The following is a 14,057-nucleotide window of genomic DNA, read 5'->3' as shown; positions in this document are numbered from 1 at the left end:
AAGAATGTCTATTATCAAGAAACCAAATAATAACAAATGCTGTCGTGGCTACACTGAAAAAAGAACACTTCTACATTGTTGGTGGGAATATAAACTAGTAAAACCACTATGGAAATCAGTCTGAATATTTCTCAATGAACTGAAACTAGAAATTGCATTTGACCCAGCTATCCACCTTCTAGGTATCTTCCCAAAAGAACTGAAAATATCATATTACAGGAATACATGCATACAAATGTTTAGAGCAGCACAATTCATAATAGCTAAATCAGGGAATCAGCCTGTATGTCCATCAAAAGATGAATGGACTCAGTGGTTCCGCCGCCTGTCAAGCAAGCACAAGGTCCTGAGTTTGATCCCTGGTACGAAAAAAAAAAAGAGAGATTAATGGATAAAAAATGTGGTATCTATACATACTATCATACTACTTGGCTATAAATGATAGATTTGAGACGTTTTCAGAAAAATGGATACACCTGGAAAATATAATTTTAAGTAAAATAAATCCAACACACAAGTTTAAATACCCTAAGGTAACTCTCATTTGAGTAGGAAAAGTACAAATAAATAGCAAAATATAAGATGATAGAAGGAAATAGTGAGATAGTTCTTTTGCAAACAGGAAGGGGTCCAAGAGACTGAGGGCAAGGAGGGGTGTAAAAAGATTTAAGATGTGTCATGAACATGTAGCAAATACTCACAATGAATCTAAATATATGTTGTAAACATGAACTCATAATAATAATAACAATAGCATTTATTATGAAAATGAGAAAAGGGGGATATAGAGGTGAAAGGAGGGGAATCGGTGGGGCGGGGAAGGGGAATATAAAAGAATCCAGATGTGTTCTGTACATGTACCTGCTCCCTAAGATGAATGAAAACTTCATGTACTGCAAGCACATATTAATGAAATAGAATTTAAAAGAAAAAAAAGACCTGCCTGGGGAATTCACTCACTTGTGAATCTGATATGGTGCTGATGTATTGCAATGCTGTTTTGTCATTTTTTACTCATGCTATAGAAGTGTTCATGAGCCTGGTTACACTCAGGGAAATGTGTTCTGCACATCTAATGTGTGCTGTGCGGGAGTCAAGGGAAAAGCTTAAAAACCATCAGCCTAGAGTACTGTTTCTCCAATGTTAATGTGTTTAAAAATCCCCTAGGGATTTTTTTAAATGGCAGATCTAGATTCAGTAGGTCTGGAGTGAGGCCTAAGCATCTGCATTTCTAACAAGTGTCAAGGTTATGTTGATGTTTTTGGTTCATGGGCAACACAATGAATATCAAGTGTAGAAGAGTGTAAGGGCACCTTGCCCACTCTGAAATTCCATGATCTTTATGCATAGCCACTCTCTTCTCAATTTTCTCTCCCCGTTAAGTCAAGACTGGCCTTGGATATAGGGCTTTGATCAATCCACCGATGGATCCAAATAGGAAAGTTAGGACCCAGGAACACCATTGTCCCTATCTGATGCCATATGCTATGTCCAGTTACTTTCGTGCTGTACACAATATATCTGCTGATAGTTTTGACCTGGGTTTTACGAAACTATCTGTTCTTGGCTTTGGTACAGCTCCTCACCATATCAAAGTAGTGGGCAGGGTTGATAGCAAGATCCTCCCTGAGATTCCAGGGCATCAGAGTGGAGTAGTACATTTTCATTAGAGAAACATGCCCTTAAAGGCAGAGAAAGAGACACCACTGGGAGGAAAAGGTAGTGAATGCATGTGTGAAAATCTCCAAGAGCTTTTGGCATCAACCTATCCAACTTAATTTACTTTTATACTTCCATAAGTAACTGCCTTCCACTTTGGCTAGTGAGCCCTCATTGTTTAGCATTATGTATCAGGGTACAGTACCTAGCACAGACCAGTGGTCAGTAAATGTTTATCAAATGAAGGAATCAACCAAGCAAATGGAGCTACAGTTTTCATAAAAGACTTCTGGAGGAGGAAGAGAGGCAGCAGGCGCCAGGGAGCAGGGCAGCATGCACTCACTTGGTCCTAATTGTCTGAAGTATCCCGGGCCTCGATCTTCCCTTTGTTGCTCTGTAATCACAACAGGATGCACCTGCCCTGACGTGGGAACTCTAGCTGAGTAGAGAGGAAAGCTGAGACAAAGCCCCTGTTAATTAAAAAGTATCTGCAACTGGAATAGTCTTTTAGCTAACACAAAGTGTTCCACGTCCTAATGGCTCTAATGTCTACAGGCTGTGAATACACAATGAACAGCCTCAGGATTACCTGTTAATCCTGGACCCAGCAAAGGAAACAAGATCTATCCAAAATCACCCATTTCTCTGTTATTTATCATGATGAAACCTAAAATTAAATTGACAAGCAGCCAGCCAGATGGTCAAGGAAATAAAGTACATTTTTGTACGTATTTGTTAATGAAAATGAAGTTTAAAGCTTTTTGACTCTAATTTGTTCTGGTTCCATATTCCTTGGTCCTATTTATCTCTGAATCTCTATCCATGTAACACCACCAATAGTTAGAACTTTCATTATAATCTACTCAATCAAATTTTAGCAAGTTTTCAAAATCTAAGAGAATTTGCAGTTTGAAAGAGGATGATGATTAAACCAGTAAGATGGATTGAAGAGGAGATGAATGTGGAAAAAGTGGATGTGGAATGGAATGCTTGTAATCTTCCCTCCAAGTCATCTAGATAACCCACCTGATGTCTCTGCTATGCCTGTTAATTGGGACCCCTCCAGTCCCACCACATGGATTTGCCATGAGGAGATAAAAAGTACCTGTTGCAATCAACCAAAATCCATTCATTCTACAGCTGCATTTGGGGAATAGCTTGGGAACATTTCTTTTATTGAAATACTGAAACACATTGGAGTTTATCTCTATTTAGATTAAAGGAGGGCTCTTCTGCTGTTTTTTAGTCCCACTAAATGACCTGGCCTTCAAAATTGACAGCCCTTGGGTCAAAAAGACCAGTGACACTAGCAAGGATTCTGTGAGCTCTCAATTGAGAGATGAGTGCTCCCCTGTGACCAAAGCCTGAACTGCAGTACAAGGGTGTGTGAACTGCCTTGTTTTCCAGGGCAGCAGGGAAAGGGAAAATATTTAGAAAAGTTGTAGAGGGAGACCTAAATTCTGTTTCCAGGTTTACTAATTTTCCCTTTGCAAATTAGTAACTCTTTAGTAAAACTCTTGATAGAGCTCCATTAGGGTCTATGTGCAACAAAGGGTAGCTACTAATGGTTCTTAATGACAAATAAGTGGATTGCTCAGAATATTACTTTTTTAATGAAAAGTAATGGCTGTCTCGCTGCAGAGAGGAGAGGGATGCTAAATGGCCTCTTCATATGTATGTTCATTTAAGTGCTAGCCTTTGTCAGAACACACACTAAAGAGACTAAACAAAAAGGTCTCATCCCCACCTGGTAACAATCACTATAAAATGCACCCAGAAATTACTTTCAGTCCATTTTCCCAGTGCTCCACGGTGCTTCCAACTGCTTTTCAACTCCTTTGTTCTTCGAAAGGTTGAGGACCACTGATCTAATGGAAATGGACCAGAAAGTAAGGAAGTCTAATCCCCACCCCCAGCCAAATCTCTACTGAAAAAGCAAGATGACATCTGCGTCCATTTGGAAAATGAAGGACCTGGACTCAAGGGTCTGAAAGGCCAGTCCTTGAAATTCTGAGTTGCAGTGCTCCTTAGCCTCTGTTTAGTCATAAATAGGAAGGTGATATTACTGAAGCATACTCTTAAAACATTTTAATTGGTTGATTGAAAGCAAAAAACCCAGAATGATTATGGTCCTTTCTCTGTTTTCGTTCAGCAGATTGCCTTTATTAGCTTTGCTTCTTTGTGACACTACCTTGCTACAAACATTACCATAAATAATATTTTAAAATACTGTAAAATAAAACAGAGCTGAAATTTATGCAAGACAAATTACAATAAGCAAGTAAGTACATGGGGAATGAACATAATAAATAAGAGAATGTACATTAACCAAAAACCACAATGAGGTATACTTTTTTGGAAAACTCCTATGTATTTTGTAGGAACCTATTTGCACAATAAGTCTGCCTATATTCCAGAAAAGTAGAAGAAAGTTCATATATTGAATTTACTCCTCATTTGTATTCCTGTGGAAATGTGTAAGATCTCTGACTCAGTACTTATCAACTGCCTCAAGGCTGTGATTCTTTCAAGGCAGTGCCCATATTTTATTTATCTCAGTGTCCACATCTCCTGGCACAATGCCTAACTCATTAGGAGCTCAATAAATATACATTGAATAAATATGGTATTTATACGTGTTATTCAACAAAAAAACAAAGAAAAAATAATATTTACATTGCTTTCAAAGGAAACAGGTTTAACTATCAGCTACTGGTGTCATTATATATTTGGTACAATATTTTTAGGGCTCAATTTGTATCAAAAGCTGTAGAGTGTTACCAGCCTCACACCCAGTAAATTCACCTCTATGAATTTCTCCAAAGGCAATAATTCAAAAGAAGAAAATGGATATATGACCAAATGCATTTATAACAGTATAATTAGAGGAACACTGAAATAGCTTAGCATCCCACAATAGGGAAATCTTTATGAAAAGTATAATATATCAGCCTAATACAATAGCAGGAATATACTGAAAATGATAGATTAAAAAAAATGTGTAACCATAAAGTGTACTTATGGAACATTGGAAAGTTTCAAAAGGAGAATTCAACCTCATATTTGCTATGATTACAACTAAGTAAGTTAAGTAAGTATCTAAATAAAGTTTGAAAAGAGATAAGGGGAAATGAAAACAATTGTATTTAGCTGCTAGAAGTTAAAAAGCATTTTCTTTTAAAATAACCTTTAATGTGGTTATACCAATATTTTAGTAAATATTTTACAGCTAAGGTATAAGTAGGCCTTCTCATAAAAATAGATTACATTGCTAAAATTCATCTATAAGTCAGATGTTTGTACACCAAAATATTATACATGGTGGTTATAGAGAGTCTCAAATTATTTCAAAATATTCTACTGTAGTTAATAAAAATATAACTAAAGACTGTGTGTATCCAATAGAAAAGTAGAATAAAACTACATTGTAGCAATAAAATAAAAGAGACATTTTTACTTCTCTTGAATGCATATGGCACCAAAAGAAAAGCAGGTTTAATTAGATAAAGATAAGAAAGGTAGGCGAATATTTTTGTAGAGATCCTGAAGGAATTTTAGGACCATTTCAATGACTTCAGCAGATTAGGACACTGGTTTGTTGCATAACTATGAATTTCTCATTTATTCAAACACATCACTTGACTGGGGTTGTGATATTTTTCTTTTGGACACAAAATGACATAAATATAGAAGGGCATAGAAAAGACCCCTGACCATCTTACCTTTAAAAAACTAAACTAAATATGTTGAATGAAATAATAAATACTTAAGAGCATCAAAGGTCTGACAAATGTGTTAGCAGTTACCAGGCCAATATGTAAGCAAAGATTGGAACTCAGCTTTAGCTAAGCATCACTAGTGCTACCGAACTCAGCATGTAGTGAACCTGGGGAATTGCAGTGTGAGTCTTTGTGGCCTCCTGAAGAGGTTGTGATAAAAGAGTAAGCTCACAGGTATCCGAGATGAGGAGTTTGATACTTATTATATAATTATATGGCTACATAGGGTTAAAAAGAACAGTATAGATGAAAATATGGCAAATCTATCTAACAATCTATGTATCATCTATCCATTTATCTATCTCAGGTCAAGAGTAAAGGCAGTTAGTTTTCTAACATCTAATAGTTGTCTGAAAGTGTAGGAATACGATCAAAATATTTCTGATAAGTTAAGTATGTATGGTGCCATTTTAGAGCCAATCACTAAAAGAACAGAAAATCTGTAACTTTAAGATAACTAGAGAAAAAAATTGCATGAAAAAATAGATTAAATCCATCTAATATAATTAGGAAAAATGCATAGAATAAGTGGTACAAGTAAAAATAGAAGAGCCTAGGTGAATAGAAAGCACAAATATGGTAGTTATAAATCCAAATAGATAATTAATTATATCAAATACAAGTGGACTAAAAGCTCCAGATAATAAGAAAGACATTTGGACTAGATTAGGGCGAAAGACCAACTAAATGTTGTTTATAAGAGACACATCAGGAGGGTAAAGTTGCAGAAAGGCAAAACTAAAAACATGAAACTAAAATGTGCCTTAAACACGTTAAAGAAAAGAAATTCAATTGAGCTAGGTTAGTACTGACTTTGAAGCAGAAAATATTTCTAAAGACAAACACGTTTTGTTTTTATAACAATAAGCTTAAATCACAAGAATGAAGAATGACAATTTTAAATTTGTTTTCTCCAACATCACAGCACCAAAAATGTATACACAAAAGGCTTATAAAAAGAAATTTAAAAGCCCACAGTATTGGGACACTTTTAGAAAAAATAGGAGCAAACAATAGGAAATATTTAAAAAATACATGTAACAAAACTGTCAGGGGCAGATAAAGATCTTGATTCCCAACAACTATAAAACATACATTTTTCAAAGCATATATAAAAATTTTCTTTTATCTGAAGCTTCAGCCAATTTAAACCTGCAGAACCACACGGTTCACTTTGTGTTGTAGCAATACAATACAGGTAAAAATAAAAAAACCAACAGATAATCAGAAAGTACTTTGCAAATTAAGGGAAACAAAGTAGGTAAAATTACAAATTATGAAATTACAAATTATCTAATGAAAATTAGAAATTAATTTGAACTAAAAGATAATTTTCATTATCCTTTAATAATCAATCACAGTGAGAGACTACTGCATGAGATTGGCAAGAATTCAGTGATCTGACCACACCAAGTGGTTGGGGAGACTGTGGAGCAGTAGGAGCATTCTTGCCCTGTTGGTAGAAATGCAAATTGAAAACCCAGTTACCTACACGAGCACATGTCTGTACTTTATGACCCAGCAATTCACTTGTGTCCCGAGAGATGTGCATTATCATTTGGAGTAGCTGGAGCTGGAAGTAGCTCAGACATTGATAGTAATGACATTGAAATTAATGCTGATGATAATGATGTACATTTACAAACTATAAAATAATGTTCATAATAATGATGTAGATGAATAAATCTTGGAGCGTTTTCACAGTGGAATATTGCACTGCACTGTAAGTGAGTGAACTATAAGCATAAGTACAAAAATGGCTTAATCTCACAAATAAAATATTGAGTGAAATAAGCCATTCATGAAAGCATAGTGTATCTTTGTGTTGATGTGAAGTTTGTGAAAAGCAGGCAAACAACTGCTTCTCTGAGTGGTATGACTAGAAAGATAAGCATGGGAATGATTAACACAAAGTCATATTGAGGTTCCTGTGTGAGGAAGAGTGAGATGAGGAATATGACTGGGGAAGAAGTAAAGGGAGCTTCAGAGACTTTGGCCCCAGCCCACTTTTAACTGGGGTAAAAGTCCTTGACCTATGGTGGGCTTAGGTGTAGCTCAGTGGTAGAGAACTTGCCTTGCATGTGAGAGGCTGTGGGTTCCATCCTCGGCACCACAAGAAATAAGAAATAAATAAATAATAAGCCTATGTTTTATTCACCTCTGAATGTGTGATATACTCCACAAAATTAAGTGTATTAAATATTAAGTTTTTAAAACAGCAAAAAAAAAGTTTTCTCTGTCTTTAACTTCTTTTTTTCCTTCATTCATCAAGGATTCACTAAAAAAATATTAAGTCCCTAGAGCCAAGCACTTTTGAAGAGAAGACACTGGAGATACAATAATAAAGAGCCCAAGTCCCTCTCACAAGTCTTTGGTGTTAACAGGACAGAAAAGCCGGCACAAATGGGTGCATACAACTGAAATGGCTAGATGCAGATTTAGCCTCAGTGAGTCTTCTCTTTTTTTTCTTTTAAATTCATTTATTGGTGCATTTTAGGTATACAATACGTTTACATTTATCATTGGGTGCTTGTACCTGTACATGATGTATCTTGGTTCTTATTTCTTCCCCATTACCTGTGCACCCTTCACCCCCTCCATCCCTCCCTATTTACATAGATTTCATTTCCATTTTTTTTTCTTTTCTCATAATTGTTCCTTTCCCTTCTTTCCTTTCCCCTTCCCCTCCCACCACCCCTACCCCTTTGGACCTTTTCTTCCTATTTCAAATGATCTTAATCTAGCAACTTCACGATGTCACCAAGATTAGCTCTGTCCTGTCCCTGCAGTGTCAGCTTTATCTTCAGGTTTCACGTGGTGCCCCTCATCGCTGGCAAATACTCCCCTCCTGGTCATAAAGGACTGCAGCAGCATCAGGCCCACATCTTCAGACCAACAAAAGAGGAAGCCTGTGTCCCAGCGTTCACAGCCAATGTTCTAACTGGACCGGCTGAAGCCTGAGTGTGTTCTGTCCTCGGAGTGAAACAGAACTTTAGGAGGGAGAGTAACTTATGCAGCTGGGGTTGGAGTGGGTAATGGGGTTAATGTACACTCTCTCAGGGGATGGCTGAATCTTGTATTTTCAACCATGAATCAGGGGCTGTTGCAGGAGAAAGGACAACGAAAGGCAACTAAAATCTTTCTTTCTATATAGTCCCTGCTGTCATGGAACATAATTTCTTGGGGACCAGACAATAAACAAGTAAACAAATAAGTAAGCAATGTAGTAAATGCTATGCCAATAATGGAGTAGAATAAAAGGCCCACAAAACAGGGAATTCATTTGTTTTGCTCACACCACTATCCCACTTTCCTAGTCCAGTGCCTCCTCAGTACATAGTAGGCCCTCAAAAATATTTGTTGAACTGAAATTTATTGAATCACAGACAGGTTAGAGTGATAGTTATTGCTTCATGTCACCACTCTTCTAGTCAACTGCTCTCCTTGGCGTGCTGTCACCTGCATGCCTTTGTTTACACTGTTCTTCCCACCCCAGACACCCTCCCTCTCCTCCTGTTCAACCAGCTTCTCTATATCATTCCAACCTTTCCTGAAGTCTTCCATGATATCTGCACTTCTTACTAACTTCTCTCCTTCCTGACCATCCCCTAACTTCACCATGCCATTTATCAGGAATATGCCTTTTAGCTGTGAACTTGATTCCATTTGGTAATGTGCTATATACTCTTTAGGTAGGCAAACTAAAATTATTTTATATTTACATGTATTTTAACCCAAAGCAGGACATAATTTTTCTTGTGGCTAGGTGTTGCCTCTTGTCTTAGTTTAGCCATTTACTAGCTGCATATGAATTAGGGGTAAATTATTAAGTTGCTCTGAGAGTCAGTTTTCTTTCCTCCAATATGGGAGTGATATCTCTCTCACACTTTCCTGAGTACTAGATCACTTATACCATTGTCAGGCACAGGGTTAAGTCTTAACAAATAGTGAAGATGATTATGATGATGATTATGAAGACAATTATGAATTTTCCCCTTTTTCTAACCCCTTCCTTCCTCATTGAGCCCAGTTAACAGTACATAATAAGTGCCTACTAACAACTAACTGAATTGTTCAAAGATTCCCACTCTGGAGAAATTCTTCCAATCCCATCTCAGTTCTGGGGCTCAGGATGTGGAATCTCTTGAACACATTTTCCAGAGCCTTTCACCTCGAAAGCTGTACACTTACCCCTTCTTGCTTGTTCGTGCTTAGTGTGGAGACCCAGCCACTAGCCCACTGTGACCTCCCTGTCAACATTATTATTAAACTCATTAAAGCACAGCCAGCTTGGGCACTACACTGCTGAGACCGAGATGCTAGGCAGGAAGAAAGCACCAGCAGCAGCCACACACCCCAACACAGTGGTCAATGTCAGCCATCAGTTACAGCTGTCAGTTACAGCCTTGGCACTAGACTGAACTAATGAGCACCTATCATCAGCATGGGTTGAATGGCTGAAGAGACACTCAGTAGTTTCCTAAATTGACTCAGATAGTCCTCGTGTGCCTGGGAGCTGGCTGAGCTGCCAATCTGGGTGGAGGTGGCACTATTAAGCTAATCCTTGTAGGTCCCATGGGTCATAAAAGACCAGATACTTCACCTGCCACAGAGGAATGGCAGCAATTAGGGTAGACATGATGCCGTGAAGTGGTTGGTATTATTGAAACAAATGAGGACCCTGTCTCTGGATAAAATCACCCTGGACTTTTGAGGAGAGGAAAGCCCTGCCTGTATCATTTCTGTTTACTTTTTGTTCTGATGGCCCATAATTGCTCAATTAGATCCTTCATGAGCATGGTCTCCCCAAGTGTGAAGAGAGAAATGGACCGGCTTTTCTCAAGTTCCAACTCTTATTCCAGCTAACTTGCCAAGATTAGACCGCACTTGTTATCTTTTCAGCTATGAGCTTCCTTGCATGATAATTTTCACCCAACTGACCCCTTACCCAAGTCCACCCCTTCCAGCACCACTCTCCCCTCACAGTTCCAGGGAAGAATCAGGGCTGGGGAAAGTCATTGCTAAGTGAGTGGGTGGAGTGAGCAAAACCTGAGGACCTGACCTAGACATATCATTGGCAAAATGTCTGCTTGAGTGTGTTCCAGGTGTGTCTATGCCAGTAGTTAAGAGCAGAGGTTGGGAAACAAGATCAGCTTGATTTTAAATGTTGCCATTATTATTTACATGACTTTCAGCAAACACTTAAATTCTCTGGGAAATAAATAGTACCTACCTTACGGAGAAGTTACAAGAATTAAACAAAATAATCTGTGTATGATGCTTGGCAGGGTACCTGGAACAAATTGGTCAGTGAGTGTTAGCTCTTATTATAGTTACTGGCAGGGGCAGTGGTGTTATTGAGGACCGTGGCTTTGGCAAAAAAGTGGAAGGACTGAAGCTATCTATCATTAGGGCCAGCGTGTAGTTGCCTAATAAGGTTGGCCTTTTACTGACACTGGGTAATTTTATAGACCACAAATAACCTAGAACATCTGCAGTTTTAAAAAGAAAAAAAAAAGTATTTCCTACAAAGCCTTAATTGTCAACATCCAAAAGGTAAGTTTGGCTTTTTCCAGTCCCAAGAGTTTAGCTGGGCCAAATTACTCTGACCAGGTCCAGCACCCCAGGTAGTTTAGGATCACTATGGTTCAGCGTCCTGGTCTGATGGCCTGGCAGTAGCTGCAGAGGGACATGCACAGTAGGCCTCTGACCTGGCCCCCTCCACTCCCCTGCTGATCAGTTTGTTAATCCCAGTCCTGCAAGAAGCAGTTGCCAAGATGGGAGAAAACGCTAAGGGATTTCATTGAAGAAACATGTGAGACAAAATGAGCTGGAGCTGGAGAGGCTGCCTATGGCCTGAGTCCACAATGTAAGACTGGCCCCAAGAAGCCAAGGGGAGAGGTCCAACTTGCCAGAGGATTTCAGAGCACAGCACCTGAGGCCCTTGGTCAATTGTGTTCTCTGGCACTGGAGGCAAGGCCATGCACACTGACTTGGTCACCAGTCAATGACGTGGAAACTATCTAAAACAAAATGATCATATTTGCAGATGACACTGTAAGGCAATGCTCCAAATCCCATCCTGCCGGGTTTTGAATGTGTTCTTTTTCAAAGCTGAGCATATCCCAGAGCTCCTCACAAGCACACACCACTTTCTTATTGCACCTCCCTCGATTCTTTCTCTTTAAGATCACTGTGCTTACAAAACCAAAATTGTACTTTGACAGGTATAAGAAATTAAGTATAGAGGAATAGTTGATGGCATGAAAAGTCAAGGTATATTTTTAATTTAAGAAAAACGGGTTTAAAACCCTCTACTTAGAGAATAATTTCATTTACAAATTTGCATAGGAAAAATATAGAAAGAGAAATGTAACAACATGAACAGTGGTTATAGCTAATGTTTGCAGGCATCTTTCTGTGCCTCTGTGGCTTATATTTTTCTACAGTGAATTACTTCTGAGATCTTTCCAATGCTTTGGTGTCATCTGCTTCAAATGCCCAGCATCGATGTAAATGTACTTCTCAAAGGCTAGGGGTATGGCCCTCATTGGCTTGGCCTTTCTGTGAAAGAATGAAATGACAAAATATTTTATCTCAAGACTTGTCACCCTTTCCACTCCTTTCTTGGATTTTTGCCTTCTTTTTTTCATTTGTGTGGTACTGGGGATTGAACGGAGAGCTTTGTGCGTGCTAGACATGCACTCTCTCACTGAGCCACATTCTCAGTCTAGACTTGTTGCCTTTTGACTTGCTTCTGATATTTAATAACTGTGTACACCCTGCCAAAGCCATCATGCCCTGCTCGTGCCTGAATCCCTTATCTAATCCCTTAACTTGAAGTTGGTACCTCTAGTATTCCCTTTTGGACTTATTAGCAGTGACTATATCAACACATTTCCCCTACCTCCTCTGTTTCCTAAAGACAATAATAATAGTTAACATTTAATCAATGTTAACTAAAGATGCCAGATATCATGCTGAATATTTTCAGTGTACTGAGCCATTTCATTCTCTCAATAATTCTGTAGGCAAGTACTGTTATTACCATGTGTTTCAGTTGATGAAATTGAGGCAACAGAGAGATGAATTCAGTGGGACAAGCTCACCCAGCCAGTGAGTGGCAGGGACAGTATGCTGGCCCACCTGGGCCTGGAGGAAGGATCACCTGCTGTATCTTGATCCTGCCTCCAAATAATTATCCCCAACAGCTGCCACTCCTGATTCACACCCAGGCCTCAGTGATCTATGTACAACTTTGCTTCAAGCAGGATGCCACAGGAAGCATCCAGCTGTGACTTTGGGCAAGTTGTCTAGACCCTCTGGGCCTTGGTTTAGCCATATGTAATGAGGACTAATTTTCCTCAGCACAGTTTGAATGAAATAAGTCATCGGAGTCACCTAATGCCAATTTCCAGCACAGGAATAGCACTCATTGAAGAGGAAAGTGACAAACAAATGGAAATATTTACCTTCAGTTACTAGAAATGTGGAGAATTTTAAACATTCCTTTTTAGAAATGAGAACAAGATTGTGCTCAGAATGGATTTTTAGAGGAGCAGCCTCTCCAGGCTTTGGGCATTTGAAATTTGAGAGAGTGAAGGAACTACATGACCATGAACTCCAGGGTGCTGTGGAAGTACAAAGGAGCTTCCACAAAGGAGGAGACCGGGAGAAAAGTGCCCAGGAGAACTCCCTAAAGGAAGCAATGTTCATACTGAATTGTGGATGGTAAATAGGGGTGACTGGGAGAGCAGCTAGGACATTACAGATACAGAAAACTGCATGTCTCTTGATAAAGGGCCAGAGACAACAATGACATCTTCTTCCTGTCTATCTATGTGACAGACACTGTCTTACTTTCTGTCTCTGAGACACAATACTGACACTCATAACTTAAAGGAGAAGTTTATCTTGGCTCACATTTTGTAGAGGTTTCAGTCCATAGTCTGCTGGCTCCAAGGCAGGGTGGCATGGAAGAGGGGCGTGACAGAGCAAGAGCTCATGACATTGTGGCAGAAAGCAGAGAAAGAGATCAAGTGAGAAAGGAGATAGACCTTTGTAGGCCCACACCCAGTGACCCACCCCTTCCAGCCAAACTTCACCTCTTAACATCACATTTGGCTATAAACCTATCAGTGGATTAACCCACTGATGAGTATTATACTCCCATGATCCAATCACCTCCCCAAAGCCTCACCTATGAGTGCATGAGTCTTCAGGGGAACATTTAGATATAAACCATAACAGAGACTATCATAGGTGCTTTCTGTATGTTATTTCAAATCTCAACCCCACTCTGTAAGGTAGATATCATCATGCTCATTTTTCAGGAGAGCAAAGAGAGACTATGAGAGGTCCACCAGAGCCATGTGAGTGGACTTGCTAACTGAAGAGTCCATGCATGCTTCCTCCAAAGCCCAAACTCATTGTGCTATATGGAAATATAAGCAGCCACGATGAGTTTGGAGAAGTATGGACTGTCCAGTGCAGCTGAGGTGTGTCAGGAAGGTGAGGGGGAAACTACGCTGGAGGAATGAGTGCAATCCAAGTCCCACAAAGCTCTGAAGGTCATGGTTGGGCATTTGGACAGTATCCAGAGGGAATGAGGAAATTTAG

Source organism: Heterocephalus glaber, unplaced genomic scaffold (assembly GCF_053883595.1).
Source record: "Heterocephalus glaber isolate CG9 unplaced genomic scaffold, H.glaber_assembly_v1.0 deba00001729, whole genome shotgun sequence".
NCBI classification, from domain to species: Eukaryota; Metazoa; Chordata; class Mammalia; order Rodentia; family Bathyergidae; genus Heterocephalus; species Heterocephalus glaber.
Note: the sequence above shows the minus strand (reverse complement) of the source record.